Genomic DNA, 14,674 nt, shown 5'->3' with positions numbered 1-14,674 from the left:
TGTTAGGATCTGTAGAGTCCCTTCTTCCACATGCACATGCATGTCATACAAGCGCACTAGTATTACTTGGCCTCACCCTCTTTCAGCTCCTCCACTCTTTTCACCTTTTCACCGGTTAAACCTGTTTAAAGTCCTGAGGCTGTTTATCTCTGTGCTCCTGCAGCAGCTGCTTCTTTTAACTAACTCCGGCGCTCATTGCTACTTCCAATTGCGAACATCCCTGTGTGTGTGTGTGTGTGTATATATATATATATATATATATATGTATAATGTTTTTTTTAGCAACTTGGGGGTTGTTGGCTCATTGGATCGCCATCTTTCCTCCACTAGATGGATGGTCACACACCAGAAAACCACATCCAGACCAGAAGTAAAGCAATCCTTTTATTGTGGCATATCAGTAGCAATAATACAGTCTTTACACTGTTGTCATCCATCAAAGTGTACACGTATAAACATGTCCCCTGGCCGTCTTACCGCTACATAAGGTAGACTTTAATCCTGTCTACCAATATAGGGGTTTTTTCCCAAGGAGAATACCCATCTACAGTGTTAGCCTAGGGGGAGTCCTCCCCTGTCAGACTTTGGGCTTTTTTTAGTCAATGTCAGGTACTCAGCTGTGGTCTTTGGTTTGCCCTGCAATGGACCTCCCCGGGACCAGGTGGACCCAAATATGGACTCTGAAACCAGCAACAGTGGGGAATTTCTGTTCTGTAATCACACCCATCCATGTGTTGGCTGATTAATTAGCAAGAGAAAACCCTTCTCTGCTGGCGATTTCCTCACACCACCTGTCTCGTGGCTTCCTACTGGCCACTTTTGGTACTGCACTCCTACAAATATATATATATATTTATATATAGTATATATGAATAGTTTTACATAAGACATGCAATTCTAGATGTAAACTTAAGCATTTCCTCCACGTTAATGGCTTATATTTGATACTTCATAGAGTTCTGGACTATTTACACAACTTTGTATAAAGTTTCTGTCCCCATTTTGCTACTTTTATTTTGTGATTTGTGTTCTCTAATACTGAGTAACCAATGTGTCTTTAGGCACAGGAAACCGATTGCTGTAGCAGCGTTTTTTGAGAGGGATTCTTCCTCCTCAAGGTCAGGGCTGGAATATAGTTTTTGCAGTAGGAATTGGTGCAGTAGTGACCATTGAATACTTTAATACATGCATTGTAGCTCTGTGCTGTAAGGTCTCATAAATGAATACTTAGTTGTTCTGCACCTGCACATTTATAGGAAAGTTTTGCTAGCACTGAGTGGTCTTGACACTTGTCCACCAATTGAGGCAGTTTGGCTCCTGTTCATAACGTCCATAAAGCTGAATTCACACAACCTCTCTATTCTGAATAAATTGCCATGACTCATGGAACAGAGGCCGGGGGACACCTTTCTCCTATAAGGTGAGGAGCTAAGAGGTGGGACAACATGCTTTCTACAAGGATCCTGATTAGCCACTGTAAATCTAACACACCAGAAAGGACAAGCACTTAATGGATAGCCAAACTGTGCAAGTGCAGTGCAAGTATTACTAAATATTCCTCTGTTGGAGCTTACAGCAAACTGCAATAATGTAGATTTGCCATGCATGTATTAGATGGGTAAACCAGGTTGTAATGTTTCTCTGTGCTAGTTCCAAAAGCTTCTTTCCTATAAATCTAACCTAAGGGTACCTTTTTTACAGGATGACTGACAGCCTTCCCAATGATTAGCGCTTCTATGCTTTTACACAGGAGCGACAATTGCTCACTGAATGGAGGTGGAGTGCACCAGAGATCTCTTCCACCCACCTCCATTCAGAGTATATAGGCAGTCGTTCATAGATGAATGACTGCCTATTAACATGGGTCAACATTCGCTTGTTTTTTAGGTAAGCTGAAAACCAAGCGACTCCAACAAGTGAGCGATTCTAGCTCACCTGCTCTGTTGAGCCCCTTGACACAGGACGACACTCGCCCATAATTGCTCCTTTGAGCGATTACTTGGGCGGCTGTCAATCTGTGTAAAAGTACCCTAAAGTCTTGGTGTAAACAAAGTTGCCCAGGTTAGAAGATCAGCGTGGTAGAAGGGATTTGACAACTGCATGGCATTTCGAATAGGGGTTCATGTTCAAAGCAGAGACCTTTATATTGTCCATCTGGATCTGTTTCACAGATTTGAAGGCCTCCTGTGTGCAGCTGAATGGTCGATCCTTAATGCACCATATTCTCCATTAGGAGCACTGATTGCATCACAGGGAGAATACTTATGTAATATGGCATGCAACGAAGCCTACTGTAATGTTTTATCCCGGGTTTTATAAGGAATCTGTGGTAGCTTATAAATTCTGCATTATTTATATGTTGCGGGTAGCGGGTATTGCAAGGCAGATGCAGGATACAATGGAGCGGGAGGAACACCAAAATGTGCAGTATTTCTTTAGGAGAACAAGAAAACAATTAACTTTTATTGTAGATTTACCTGTCACTAGCTACAGCTAACTAAATCCTAGGATTATTATCATATTATGCACAATGCAGAGTAATACCATCAAAACGTTACCGGTAATACTGTCTGAAGATTGGCCCTGTAGGACAGATATATAAATCATATAACGTAATACACAGTTTATCTTGAAAAGGGGTTAACACTCTGCTATCATCCAGGCGGTTTATTATAAACACAACATTTGAGCTCCGATTAAGAGTGTTTCTATTATCAAGGCTCGCCCCATCCTATCTTAATCATAACTGCGAACAATGCACAATGCTGAACAGTCCAATTCTTTTGGTTTGAGGTTCTCCTACTCAACAGGTCTGTAAATACTCAATGGTGTAAATGCCCAGTAGTTTTACTTGTGATTCTGTTGGGTGGAAGTCGTCGCTTCTACTTCCCCCTTCCCCGAGACTGTCTGGGGGTCAGGAACGTGACTCTAGCGCTGCTCTTCATGTTTCTTGTCGCAGTCCAGTTGTTTCATAGTAACATACAGTTACAAACACATAGTTACATAGTATGTTGGGCTGAAAAAGCACATATGTCCACCTAGTTAGGCCTATTATTTCCTCCAATTCAAGGCAGTAGCACAAGCTCTTAAGTTTTGGATGTTCACGCTGTCTCCTACTGTTGGTCTCCGCAGCCCTACTCAACCCAGTCCTCTCTGCTCTCTGTCTCTAGGTCAGCCTGCATTGCCTGCATACTATTGAGCCTCTCCTGGCAGCTCCTGAGCAACACCTCAATTTTCTTACACAGTTCCACTGCTCTTTTCTTTATGGCGCATCACAAATTCTTTTTATATGGTGATTATAGCACCAAAAAGGTTCAGACTCATTCAGGGAGTGGAGGTTCCACATGTAGTGTTGACAAGTGCTATTAGTCTCTGGTGCTTCATGTGCCTAAATTCACTGCCATGCGCTTGTATCCAGCAAACGGCGCTCCCCCTGCCTTGCCTGACAAGGGGGAGGAGCTTAATGCTGCCAACGCAACCGCTATACTAGTAAGAGGGAGGCAGGGTAGCGCTCTCTGTTTTTACATATATGCATTATAGGTATCCATAATATGATCAAGTGGATGAGACCTTATGTCATCATCCTACAGTATTGTTAGGTTGTGCTGCTGGAGTTTGTTGTTCTACGGGGTTCCAGGAGCACAACCTCACAGGTGAGGGTTAATTGAGCTGGGTGTGGTTGTTCTGGTCAGCCAATCCCCTGGGTCTGGGTGTAGATACATACTCCAGCCCCTCTGAAATGAGGAAGCTGTATTTCCTCAGTCTTGTCTGCTGTGTAAGTAGTGTCTGTTCAGCTTGCAGCTTGCTGTGTGAGTAATGTCTGGTCAGCTTGCAGCTTGCTGCATGAGTAGCGTCTGGTCAGCTTGCAGCTTGCTGCATAAGTAGTGTCTGGTCAGCTTTCAGTTTGCTGTGTGTGTAGTGTTTGGTCAGCTTGCAGCTGGCTTGACTAGGAACTGCAAGACACAAGGAGCCTTGTCGGGGCATTGCAGCTTAAATTCATTGGCCAATATACAATCTAATCCCTTGCTTTTATATTCAGCTTTACCACCTGCTTAGGTTGTGTGGTAAGTGAGTTTGTGCATTTAATGTGTCAGTTCCGCTTAGTTGTGAGTGTCACCCTTTCAGGGAGAGCAGGGCCGAGGTTCCAGTGTGGGGCTGCCTTTATTGAGGCGATCACTCTGCTTGTAGGTAGGGCCAAGTCATCTTTCCAGCAGCACAGGGTCAGTTTCCCCTAACCAGTGTCTTTGGGTCATCTTCGCGTGGGCCCGGTGCTTAGTTGCCCACACAAACAAAACAAGTATATTTATTGTAAGTAAAATTACATAAAGCTTGTGTGTATGACATTACAATTGATATATTGTAATTAAGCTCATGATAGAGCACGTTGGGTTTAGCGTTAACTATTTACAGAAATTAAGTATTACTATTACATTTAGTCCCACATGAATGATTACTTCCGTTTTGAATGGAACCATAGATGTGAATGGAACCTAATATATTATTTTTAGAGATGAGCGAACATACTCAATAAGGCAAACTACTCTAGCGAGTAGTGCCTTATGCGAGTACCTGCCCGCTCGTCTTTAAAGATTCGGGTGCTGGCGGGGAAGAGCGGTGAGTTGCAGAAGTGAGCAGGGAGGAGCAGTGGGGAGAGAGTGAGAGAGAGATCTCCCCCCTGTTCCTCCCCGCTCTCCCCAGCCGCTCCCCGCCCCCTGCCGGCACCCGAATCTTTAGAGACGAGCGGGCAGGTACTCACATAAGGCACTACTCGCTCGAGTAGTTTGCCTTAGCGAGTATGCTCGCTCATTTCTAATTATTTTCTTTGTACATCAGTAATGTCATAAATTGTAGATTTCCTTCACTATATAAGATTTTAAAGGGAAAATTTATTTAGTCATTTGTTCAGTGTCAAGATGCGACCAGCAGAGTAGTAAAAGGAGATTTCCTGAATTCTGAACATGTGTTTTATGTGTTGTTTTAAAATTATATAATATACCTATTTTGTACCATATAATAAAGATTTCCTTTAAACAGTTTGAATATTTTTTCAGGAATGTTCATTAACAGCTCCAATGAAGTATAACAATTTGTTTTTTAAATGCCAGTTTTCCTTCAGAAACAGTGCCACTCTTGTCCACGGTGAGGTTCTGATATTGCATTTCAGCCAAATTCACTTCATTGTGACTGTGCTAATCTTTTACAACCTTTTTAACTATTCCAATTAGACAACCTCATTTAATAGTTTCTTCTACATGTTAAAGGTTGATTGGCTAGTCTCATGAACTGCTGAGCAATGATGATCATGATTGGTCTGACGTAAAACGCCCATAAACCCCACCCAGAAGACTTGTTCACATACAAGAAAAACTCTTAGACTTGTTAACACTTTATTGAAATTTCCTTCAAGAGGAATATTTAACGAAAACCCAGAGAAGTAACTAAGTGAATAAATAGTATTTTCCCCAATACTCTGAAGAGAATATATAAAAAAGCTAAGTGATTTACTTAATTTCAGATCATCATCATTTCCTTTCTATTCTGCTACCTCAGTAGAAACAGGAACCCTTAAAGGGCTTTCTCATAATTAATATTTGATATTGATATGTCATAAAGTATGATTTCTACCCTAAAAATTGGAGAACCTAGATGTTTTTGGATCTCCCATGAACTTCGATGGAAAATGACATGCCTTAGCAGATGTATCCACCTTTCCATAAGGAACAGGTGATAAGGAACCCCCTTTTTCTGAATCAGACATTCATTTCATTTGATGGTCATAGCTACAAATCTTTATGCTTAGGGCGCCCACCCACTGGCGTTTTTTTTTTCCCTGCGAAATTCGCAGCATTTTTTTCTCTGCAGGGGTCTATGGGACTTGTAATGTTAAAATCGCGATCGCGCAAAATCGCGATTTCGCGGTAAATTGCGATTTTGCGCGATCGCGATTTTAACATTACAAGTCCCATAGACCCCTGCAGAGAAAAAAATGCTGCGAATTTCGCAGGGAAAAAAATCGCCAGTGGGTGGGCGCCCTTATGTTGCATAGAAATCCATGAGAGTTCAAAGCACTATAAACTATGAATGTCATTCCAGAGTATAGGTGCAGCATGGGAGAAGTCTTGGAGATTGAAAAAAAGTACTTATGATAAAAACAAATGCTAACCCTCATGACAGGAACATCATAAACAGCTTGACTCAGTTATATGTGATTTTATGAGTTCTCATTATTGTGTTTTCCTATCACTGCAGTATACTACGCAAATGTCCTTTAAATATTTTTTACTAGCATAATCATGTTGACTCATAAATATCTTGCTCGTTGACAGAAATATTGGTCCATAAAAAGATTAAAAAATATATTGTGAAAAAGGACAGTAAGTGTCAAAGCCCTATTCGTAACTATTAACCCCTTGAGTGGCACGCCCGGAAAAGTTCCGTGACGAGCTCCACTGCCCATAGTGATATACCCCGAAAGATTTCCGGGCTATGTATCACTATGGGAGCTGCAGAGCACAATGCCACAAGCTGTGACAGTGTGCTCTGCCTGCACAGACCCACAGAGAACAAAGCAAGGGCTTTGAAAAACCAGCAGAAGATATTGCCGACATGTCGGCAAACTCCTGCACTGGTTTGTTTACAGGTTGCCATAGAGACCATCGGCTTGTCAGAAGCAAGCCGATGGTCTCTGTGGCAGGGAGAGCTGGTTGTTAGCTGTCAGAGGACAGCTAGGTACCAGCTCTTACAGCAGAGATCAGAGAAAACCTCCGATCTCTGCTGTGTTAACCCTTTACATGCTGCAGTCTATGTGACTGCAGCATGTAAAGGGCTGTCACTGCAGCATGTAAAGGGCTGTCACCATCGGACCCCTGGAATGTGATCAGGGGTCCTGATGGGTCCCTGTGGAAGTCCCCTAAAGGGACAAAAAAAAAAAATTAAAAAAAAAAAAAAAAAAAAAAAAGTTAAAAAATTATTAAAAAAATAAAAAAACACTTGTCTCCCTTAACTTTGTAAAAAATCAAAAATACAATCACACATGTGGTATCCATGTGCGTCGTAATGACCCAGAGAAGGAAGTTAATACATTATTTAACCCCTTAATGACATGGCCCCTTTTTTCTTTTTTCCCCATTTCTTTTTTTCCTCCCTCCTGTTTAAAAAATCACAACTTGTCCCGCAAAAAACAAGCCCTTATATGGCCATGTCAATGGAAAAATGAAAAAGTTATGGCTCTTGAGACGCAACTGCAAAACTAGTTGAAATTCAATGATTAGACCATTTTAAAAAACCTGCCCTGGTGGGCACGACAGGGTGGTAGGAAACCTGCCACTGAAGGGGTTAAAGTGAAGGTTTCACATTTGCAAAGAATAGCTGGGAAGGGATGTTCAATTGACTAGTGCTATCTTTCATGCCCATACTCTATGTATGCATACAGTGTTGGTCTTAGATTAGATTGAACCCTGTATGGAATTTTTTTTTGGCTTCCCAGCCATAAGAAAAAAACTATTGCACTGATAAGCAGTCTGCTTGTATTCTGCTTATGCAGAAAGCAGTAAGGTAGCAGCAAACTCACATCAGAACAGCTCAGTGAATAAATACTATACCAGAGCCAAGCTCAGTATATAAGTTGAGGGAAAGGTGGCAGGCGGGGCATGTGCCCCGGGTACAACTAGAAGGGCATAAGCTGCACAGTGTCTTTTTACACCACAGTACACTCTTAAACAGCTAATTCAATGTTGACCACTACATTTGCTTTTTCGTTTAGCCTTTCCTGATCTGCAGCCCGCATAATATGGCACAAAAGTTTAGTACTTCGCTGCCCCCACCCTTTCACACAATCTAAACAGCTGAGATGATTGTCACAACACCACTCAGCATAACCTCAGTGGTCTTGACAAGGCAGCAGCCGCCTGAGCCCTAAACAGAGAATTAGAACGCCTCATTCACTTAAAGGGATTGTCTGAGTTGCAGCTTATCACTTATCTGCATGCAGTAACATAAAAAATAGACATATTCTCACCTTTCTCCACTTTTGCGGTACTTCTCCAGATTTCCTCTTTGACGTTACCTTTACAAGCTGCTCCACAGATGCTGCAGCCAATGCCAAGGTCAGCACTCGATTGCTGAGCTCTGTTATTGGCTGCAATGCATGTAATGTCCCATAGACCAGGGGGACTACAGCTTATAAACAAACACAAGCATGGATGACTGAGCACCTACTACTATTAGTAGAGTATGTAAAAAAATTCTGACCCCTCAACCGGGGCAGGAACTCTTCCTCCACGTCAGTCCCTGAACTTGGGGACATGACGTGAGGTCACCCCCGCTGTGCTTATCTCCTCGGTTCTGCAGCAGCTGCTACCACTTCAGTGTGACGTCATCCTGACCTGGCTGGATATCATCCGATTCAAGGGTGTTGGACTTTCAATTTGTGGACCTCTTGTCTGGATGGACCACTCCCTGTCTTCTGGCTGATTGTGTAAGCAAATTATGAAGTTAAACACCATTTCACTTTGGCTAAATTCACACCTCATTATGGTGCTCGTTCTGGCTTCTCGTCTGAGGGTTCCATCTGACATGTCAAAAACAGCATTAAGATGGAAAACTGAATGGTTTCATAGGCTGTCAATTATAAAATAGAGTCCAAAGCTGCGAGCTTTGGTCTCCATTTCAGCAGGTTTCCATTTGTTTTCAGCCTTTTGGCCAGACATAATAGCGTAGTTGACTCCACTATTCTGTCCGGCCAAAATGCTAGAAAAGAACAGAAACCCTCTGAAAAGGAGACCAAAGCTGTCAGATAGAACCCTCAGACGAGAAGCCTGAACGAGCACCAGATGAGGTGTGAATGTAGCCTCAAGGTACTCATACTCTGAGCAGCCATGGTTCAGACAAAGTTGCTCAGAAAAGTCACTGGAGTGTAGAAATGACAGTCATTTGAAAGCATTTACACAGAGCGCTTACTATTCATTACCGATGAACTACTGTGACTTTACCCTAGACAACTTTTGAGGAAGCAGTGACTATTATTTTTGGGTGAGCACATACCAAGTGACTAGTGAGTGAATTATCACTCATCACAATGTTAGTGGATCTCTTTACACTGAATGCCTATCGTGTGAATTCATTTTTTTGAGTGATTATTCAACTGATAGTCATCCCATGTAATGATACCTTTAGAGATATGAAAAATGAAAGTAAAACACACCACATCTGGGTATTCCCAGAACTGACATTTATCACCTATCCACAGGACAGGTAATAAATGTCAGATTGTTGAGGGTCCCAGTGTGTGATTTGCATTAAGTGCCAGAGGAGAGGGGGTACAACAAACAGAATTTAACTTAAAATTGTTGGGGGCGCCAATGTAAATCTTTACCGCAGCTGCAGGAATCCCTAGCTACATCTCTGCATAAATACAGCACAAACCAACCTCAGTACATAAATGGAATACCAGAACCAAGCTCAAAAACATAAATACAGCACTAGAACCAAGCTCAAAAACATAAATACAGTAGGAAAACTAAGCACCAATTAGTTGCCAGCAGCGCCTGGGAACATCAGAAAAGAGGAGACAGAACCAAGGAGAAGGATGATTCATTAAATTCCACGAAACCAGGGGCGCACAACATGTGGCCCAAATAGCCATTCTGTGCAGCCTCAATCATCTGAACACAGAAATATCTATACATGGCTGCTCATATGTAGTTTCCATGTCTACAGGCAACAGGAATGGACAAGTACTAAGGGTGCACTGTACAGACATGTCTGGGTCCCCTATATACTAGGACAATAAAGTTTGTCAGTCCTAAGTAAGGCAATTGCCCCAGCCTACATCCACTCAGTGCCCCATATAAGCTGGAGGCCAGTGCCCATGCATATGCAGTGATTGCCCATAGCTAAGGCCGGCCATGTATGGAGAGAGTAGGCGGCTATAACGTTGTGCTGATGGCATATATTCTGGGGAAGGTCTCTCAAAATAGCCTTCAGCACATCGCAGCTTTCTCCCCCTTTCACTGGCAGACTGTAGGTGCCATAATTGCTGTAGATGCAATTCTGTAATTTATGTGAAGGGTCAGTAGAGGTAAACCGTTCCTTTAAAAACTTATTCCAATTGGGAATACTACCAGTGCACCGCTGAAAAGCAAATGTAGCACCTATATACAAAAAGGGATTAAAGCTGCCTCCTGACTATACTAACTATAGACGGGTACATTAAACACATATATGGTGAAACAAAAGTCACTTCAGCGTTTCATAAAGAATCATGTTGAAGGATATGTTCAAAAAAATAATATAGTCAGCAGTAGTCAGCAAGGCTTTATGAAAGGGCAGCTTTGTCAAACATATCGACTTGCTTTTTATGAAGTGAGCAGGAATTTGGAAGGAGGGCTGGCATGGATGCAGTAGATTTAAATATTCCAGAGCACTGTGACACCGTGCCTTACCGGCACTTAATGTATAAGAATGAAGTCTGCTGGTCTGGAAAGTACAATTTGTAACTGGAGAAAGAATTTGGCTAACGGACTATATCCAGAGATCACTTCTAAATGGTTTATACTCTATAAAGTTAATGTTATAAGTGGTGCCCCCCAGGGATCCCTACTGGGGCCATTACTATGTAATGAAAACAAATGATAGAGAATTGGAGTAATGGTACCTTCTGTGTCTCAGCTCTTTTTTTTTGTAGATGACACCTATTTATTGACCCTTATACAATGTTTTATCCCCAAAAGGAATTTGGGTTAATCAGGACATTGGGCAACAGTAAACCTAAGCGAGAAGAGGTAAGTGTTTTGTCAAGGTTGTTATTGCCATAGTAGATAGTGTAACAGCTATAGAATCGGACACAATAGCTCTTGAGACACGCCCTTATTTAGGCAGCAATTCGCGATGTATGCCAGGCCCTCCTTAGCTACGAGTGGCCTGTGTGGCTACCAGTTTGTAGGGGGCACTAGGCAAATGTAGATGATCTTCTTTCTCTATGAAGCTAAGTCTTGTGGAGCTACATGAATCATCCTCTTCTGGCTGTCAACCCATTTGTAACCACCACAACACAACCACTTATTCTACTACTGTATTTGTATTATAAGTCTGGTTCTGGTGCCGTATTTATATACTGAGCTTGGTTCTGCTGCTGTATGTATGTTATGAGCTTGGTTTTGCTACAGTATTTATTCACCTAGGTGTTCTGGTGTGAGTGTGTTGATATCTTGCTGCTTTCAGAGTGCCTATCAGTGAAACATATATTGTTTTTTCTTTTGAAGGTTGTGAGTTCAATCCCCTCTTGGGTCAGGTAGCCAGCTCAACCTTCCGAGGTTGGTAAAATAAGACCCAGCCTGCTAGGGGGTAAAAATGACTAGGAAAGGTGATGGCAAACTACCCCTTAAAAACAGTCTGCCAAGAAGACGTCATGTGATGTCACCCTAGGAATCAGTCATGACTCGGTGCTTGTAGGACTTTACCTTTACCTACACTATAACATGGGTATACAGAGTGGACCCCCTATATACAGCACCTTCCGTTTGGCAAGCACGTGCTTACCTAGATTGAAGTCCAGCGGACGCTGACATCTTCCCAGGTTTGCCTAATGCTGATGTTGATCCTGCACTAAATTTCCTCCCAAACAGGTTATCTGTTATTTCTCCAATAGTTGACCACATATGCTTTTTTTTACCCTAGAATGATTTCCACCATAGAAAATGGTGCTTCGTTCGTATTATATCTCTGTAACAAGTGCTATTATATTTACTTCTTGGTGAATATTTGATGGACTTACCATATAGTGATTAACAACCAGTAATTCATTTTGCACAGTTCAGTAACTTTTCAGGAGAAAAGAGACTCTGTCACCATCTTTTTGCACCCCTGAGGGTAGCACAAGGTAGTAGCTGTCGCCCTGATTACAGTGATATGTCTGCTGTGTGGATCTGTTCAGTAGTTTTGGAGAAACTTGCATTTTATCAGTAGCAGCACATGAATAGAGGACTACTTGAAGTAGTCCTGGATATTCATGACCTGCAGACTAGTCCCATCTACCCCACCTGCCAGCCATTGATGAACTGCTGTATGCCTATTACTGTGCATAGAGAGAGAGAGAGAGAGAGAGAGAGAGAGAGAGATGTCAATCATTGGCTGGAGGATGGGGTGGGTGTGGCTAGCCTACAGCTCATGAATATGCAGGACTAGTTCTGTGCTCCACTGCTACTAATAAAATGCAAGTTTCTTCAAAACTACTGTACAGATACACACAGCAGATATATCACTGTAATCAGTGTGCCAGACACTATTTTACGCTGCCCTCAGAGAGGGGTGCAAAAAGGTGGTGACAAATTCCCTTTAAAGTAATCCTCCAGTCGGGAGCTCAAAATTGATATGTCAATATCTACAGTTGATGTTTATTTTTCCTTCTACCTTGCTCCTTGGCTGCTCTTTAGCTCAGGTCTGATAGGCCAGAGCTATGATTTGTGACTATAGTTTAGCTACTGTGCCTAATCTGTGACACTCCCCCTGTCTAATCATTGTTCCAGGCACAGAGGAGGAGGAGGTGTGACTTCTTGAACCAATGTGAGATGGGGTGTGTCCCAGACTTGGTCAGATTAGGCACTGTAACTAATCTGTAGTCACAGATCTAAACTCTATCCTAATAGAGCTGAGGTAAAAGGAACCAAGGAACAAGATGAGGAAAAATATCAGGTAATCATCCCCTGCAGGTCATGATTTATCAATTTTAAGCTCCTGACTGTAGAATCACTTGAAGTCTTTGTTTCTATGGAGCCATGGAAATCTCAGGGCCCATATTGTACTTCTGTGTGCCTCTGATTTTACATGGAGTCTTTGAGGGAAAATTGTAGTATGAACTATCAAATGGTGTAGTATGAAGGAAGAAATGCTTCTAGGAGAGAATGTTGCCATATGGAGACACCAAATGGTGGCACATGGAGTGATTTTTGGTCCATAATAGGCAACCATATAGGGGACTCTATGTGCCATTGGTCAGGATCTTTGCACATGATTTGGCCAAGTTCCCAAGGTGTAAGACCAATTTCCTTCCATCCAAATTGGATTATTGCTATACAAAAAATTGCTAAGAATTCCCTCACACACACTTTTATTGCAACCTCTAATGGGGAGTCTACGCCTCAATATTTTTTCTGGCAATATTCTATGACCCTGTATTCATATTGTCTGCTGACAAAATGGTGGTACCCATAAGCGTAGCTTGAGGCTTCTGGTCTGCAATGCAAAATCTGTAAGAGGAACCCCAACCATAGTGCTTTATTCATAGTACTGGGCTCCCTATATGGAGAAAAGAGACCTAAGGCTCGTGGACCCGGGTAAAACTGCATCCTCTGCATCCCCTATAGTTACGCCCCTGCACTGGTACCTCTTCCATGTATATGTTGGGTGCCTATATGCAGTCATTCTATCCAGATGTCTATAGGGTTGTATCTCCACACATGTTCAACAGTTGTCTTCTGTTTTATTGTAGGTTGTAGGAAGGAATTCTTCATCCTTGTAGAGTCCAGAGCCTGTATGTCAGTGACAACTTCTCCACTCATCTATACTCCAGCGATCCTTTCATGCTTGAATTCAGTGGAATCTATAGGATTTAGCTATTAAGTGATGTATATTATATTAAATGTATTTATATGGTTTGGTATTAGTAAAATACATATAATCAATCATCTGTGCAATCCCTGAGGTATGTTCATTAAATACTGACTGTTTGTTTTCTATGGAGTCATTATTGAGTCCTTGGCTTCCTTTCTTAGAATATAATATTAACCACAGGAGCCACAGAATAATTCTAATAATGTACATGTCAGACCGGAGGATAAACCATCTCTCTGCTTCACTATTTTTATATTTTTCCCATGGATGCTTCCGGATACATATACATTACTGGTCAAATTAATAGCATCAGTGCATTTTTTGCAGTCATTTTCTGAATATGTAGTCAGAAGTGAATTATAAAAAAGGAAACAGTTTAATTAGCAAAATCCTGTATATAAGCAACAGAAAACATTATAGTTTAATACTTTGTGTGTCCACTTTGGCCTTTAATAGCATTTTCACTTTTCTGGCATTTCTTGAATGGATTTTATGATCATTTCCTTTATTTTGGGATCGAGGAACCTGGCTTTTAATAGTCTCTCAAATAGAGAGACAGGCTTACAGGCTCTCGGTTCCAGGCTCTTCTGCTTTAATTTACATTTTTAAGACTATGCAGCATCCAAGGAGCGGGACACGGCCTAGGAAACAACGGGGTAGAGTTTGGGGCGTTGTCATGATGGCTCTACCGTCTCCCACCTAGAGGGTAACCGGTGACACGTCCAACGGCCAAGGGCAGGTTAATACACGGGGAACCCAATACTGGATTACGTTAGTCCTGTTTTGTGTCACGCATGACGTCACCATTTCTTCTGCGCGGGGGAATTCCTGGATGGCGGAGGAAATCCACACACACGGGATTCTTTTAAGACAGAGCCTCCGGAAACGGACGGTCGCTTTACTTAAGTTAACTTGATTACACCTTCAGAATACACGCCAGTAGGAAAACAGTACAAAAACGTCAAAGTGGTGTGACAGGGAGGACTCACGGGTGAACAGGAGAAACCACAGTCTTTTAATCTGTAGGTTCTTATCCCGTATATATCTCACAATGTCACATGACAAA

Source organism: Eleutherodactylus coqui, chromosome 1, assembly GCF_035609145.1.
Source record: "Eleutherodactylus coqui strain aEleCoq1 chromosome 1, aEleCoq1.hap1, whole genome shotgun sequence".
Classification (NCBI taxonomy): Eukaryota; Metazoa; Chordata; class Amphibia; order Anura; family Eleutherodactylidae; genus Eleutherodactylus; species Eleutherodactylus coqui.
Note: the sequence above shows the minus strand (reverse complement) of the source record.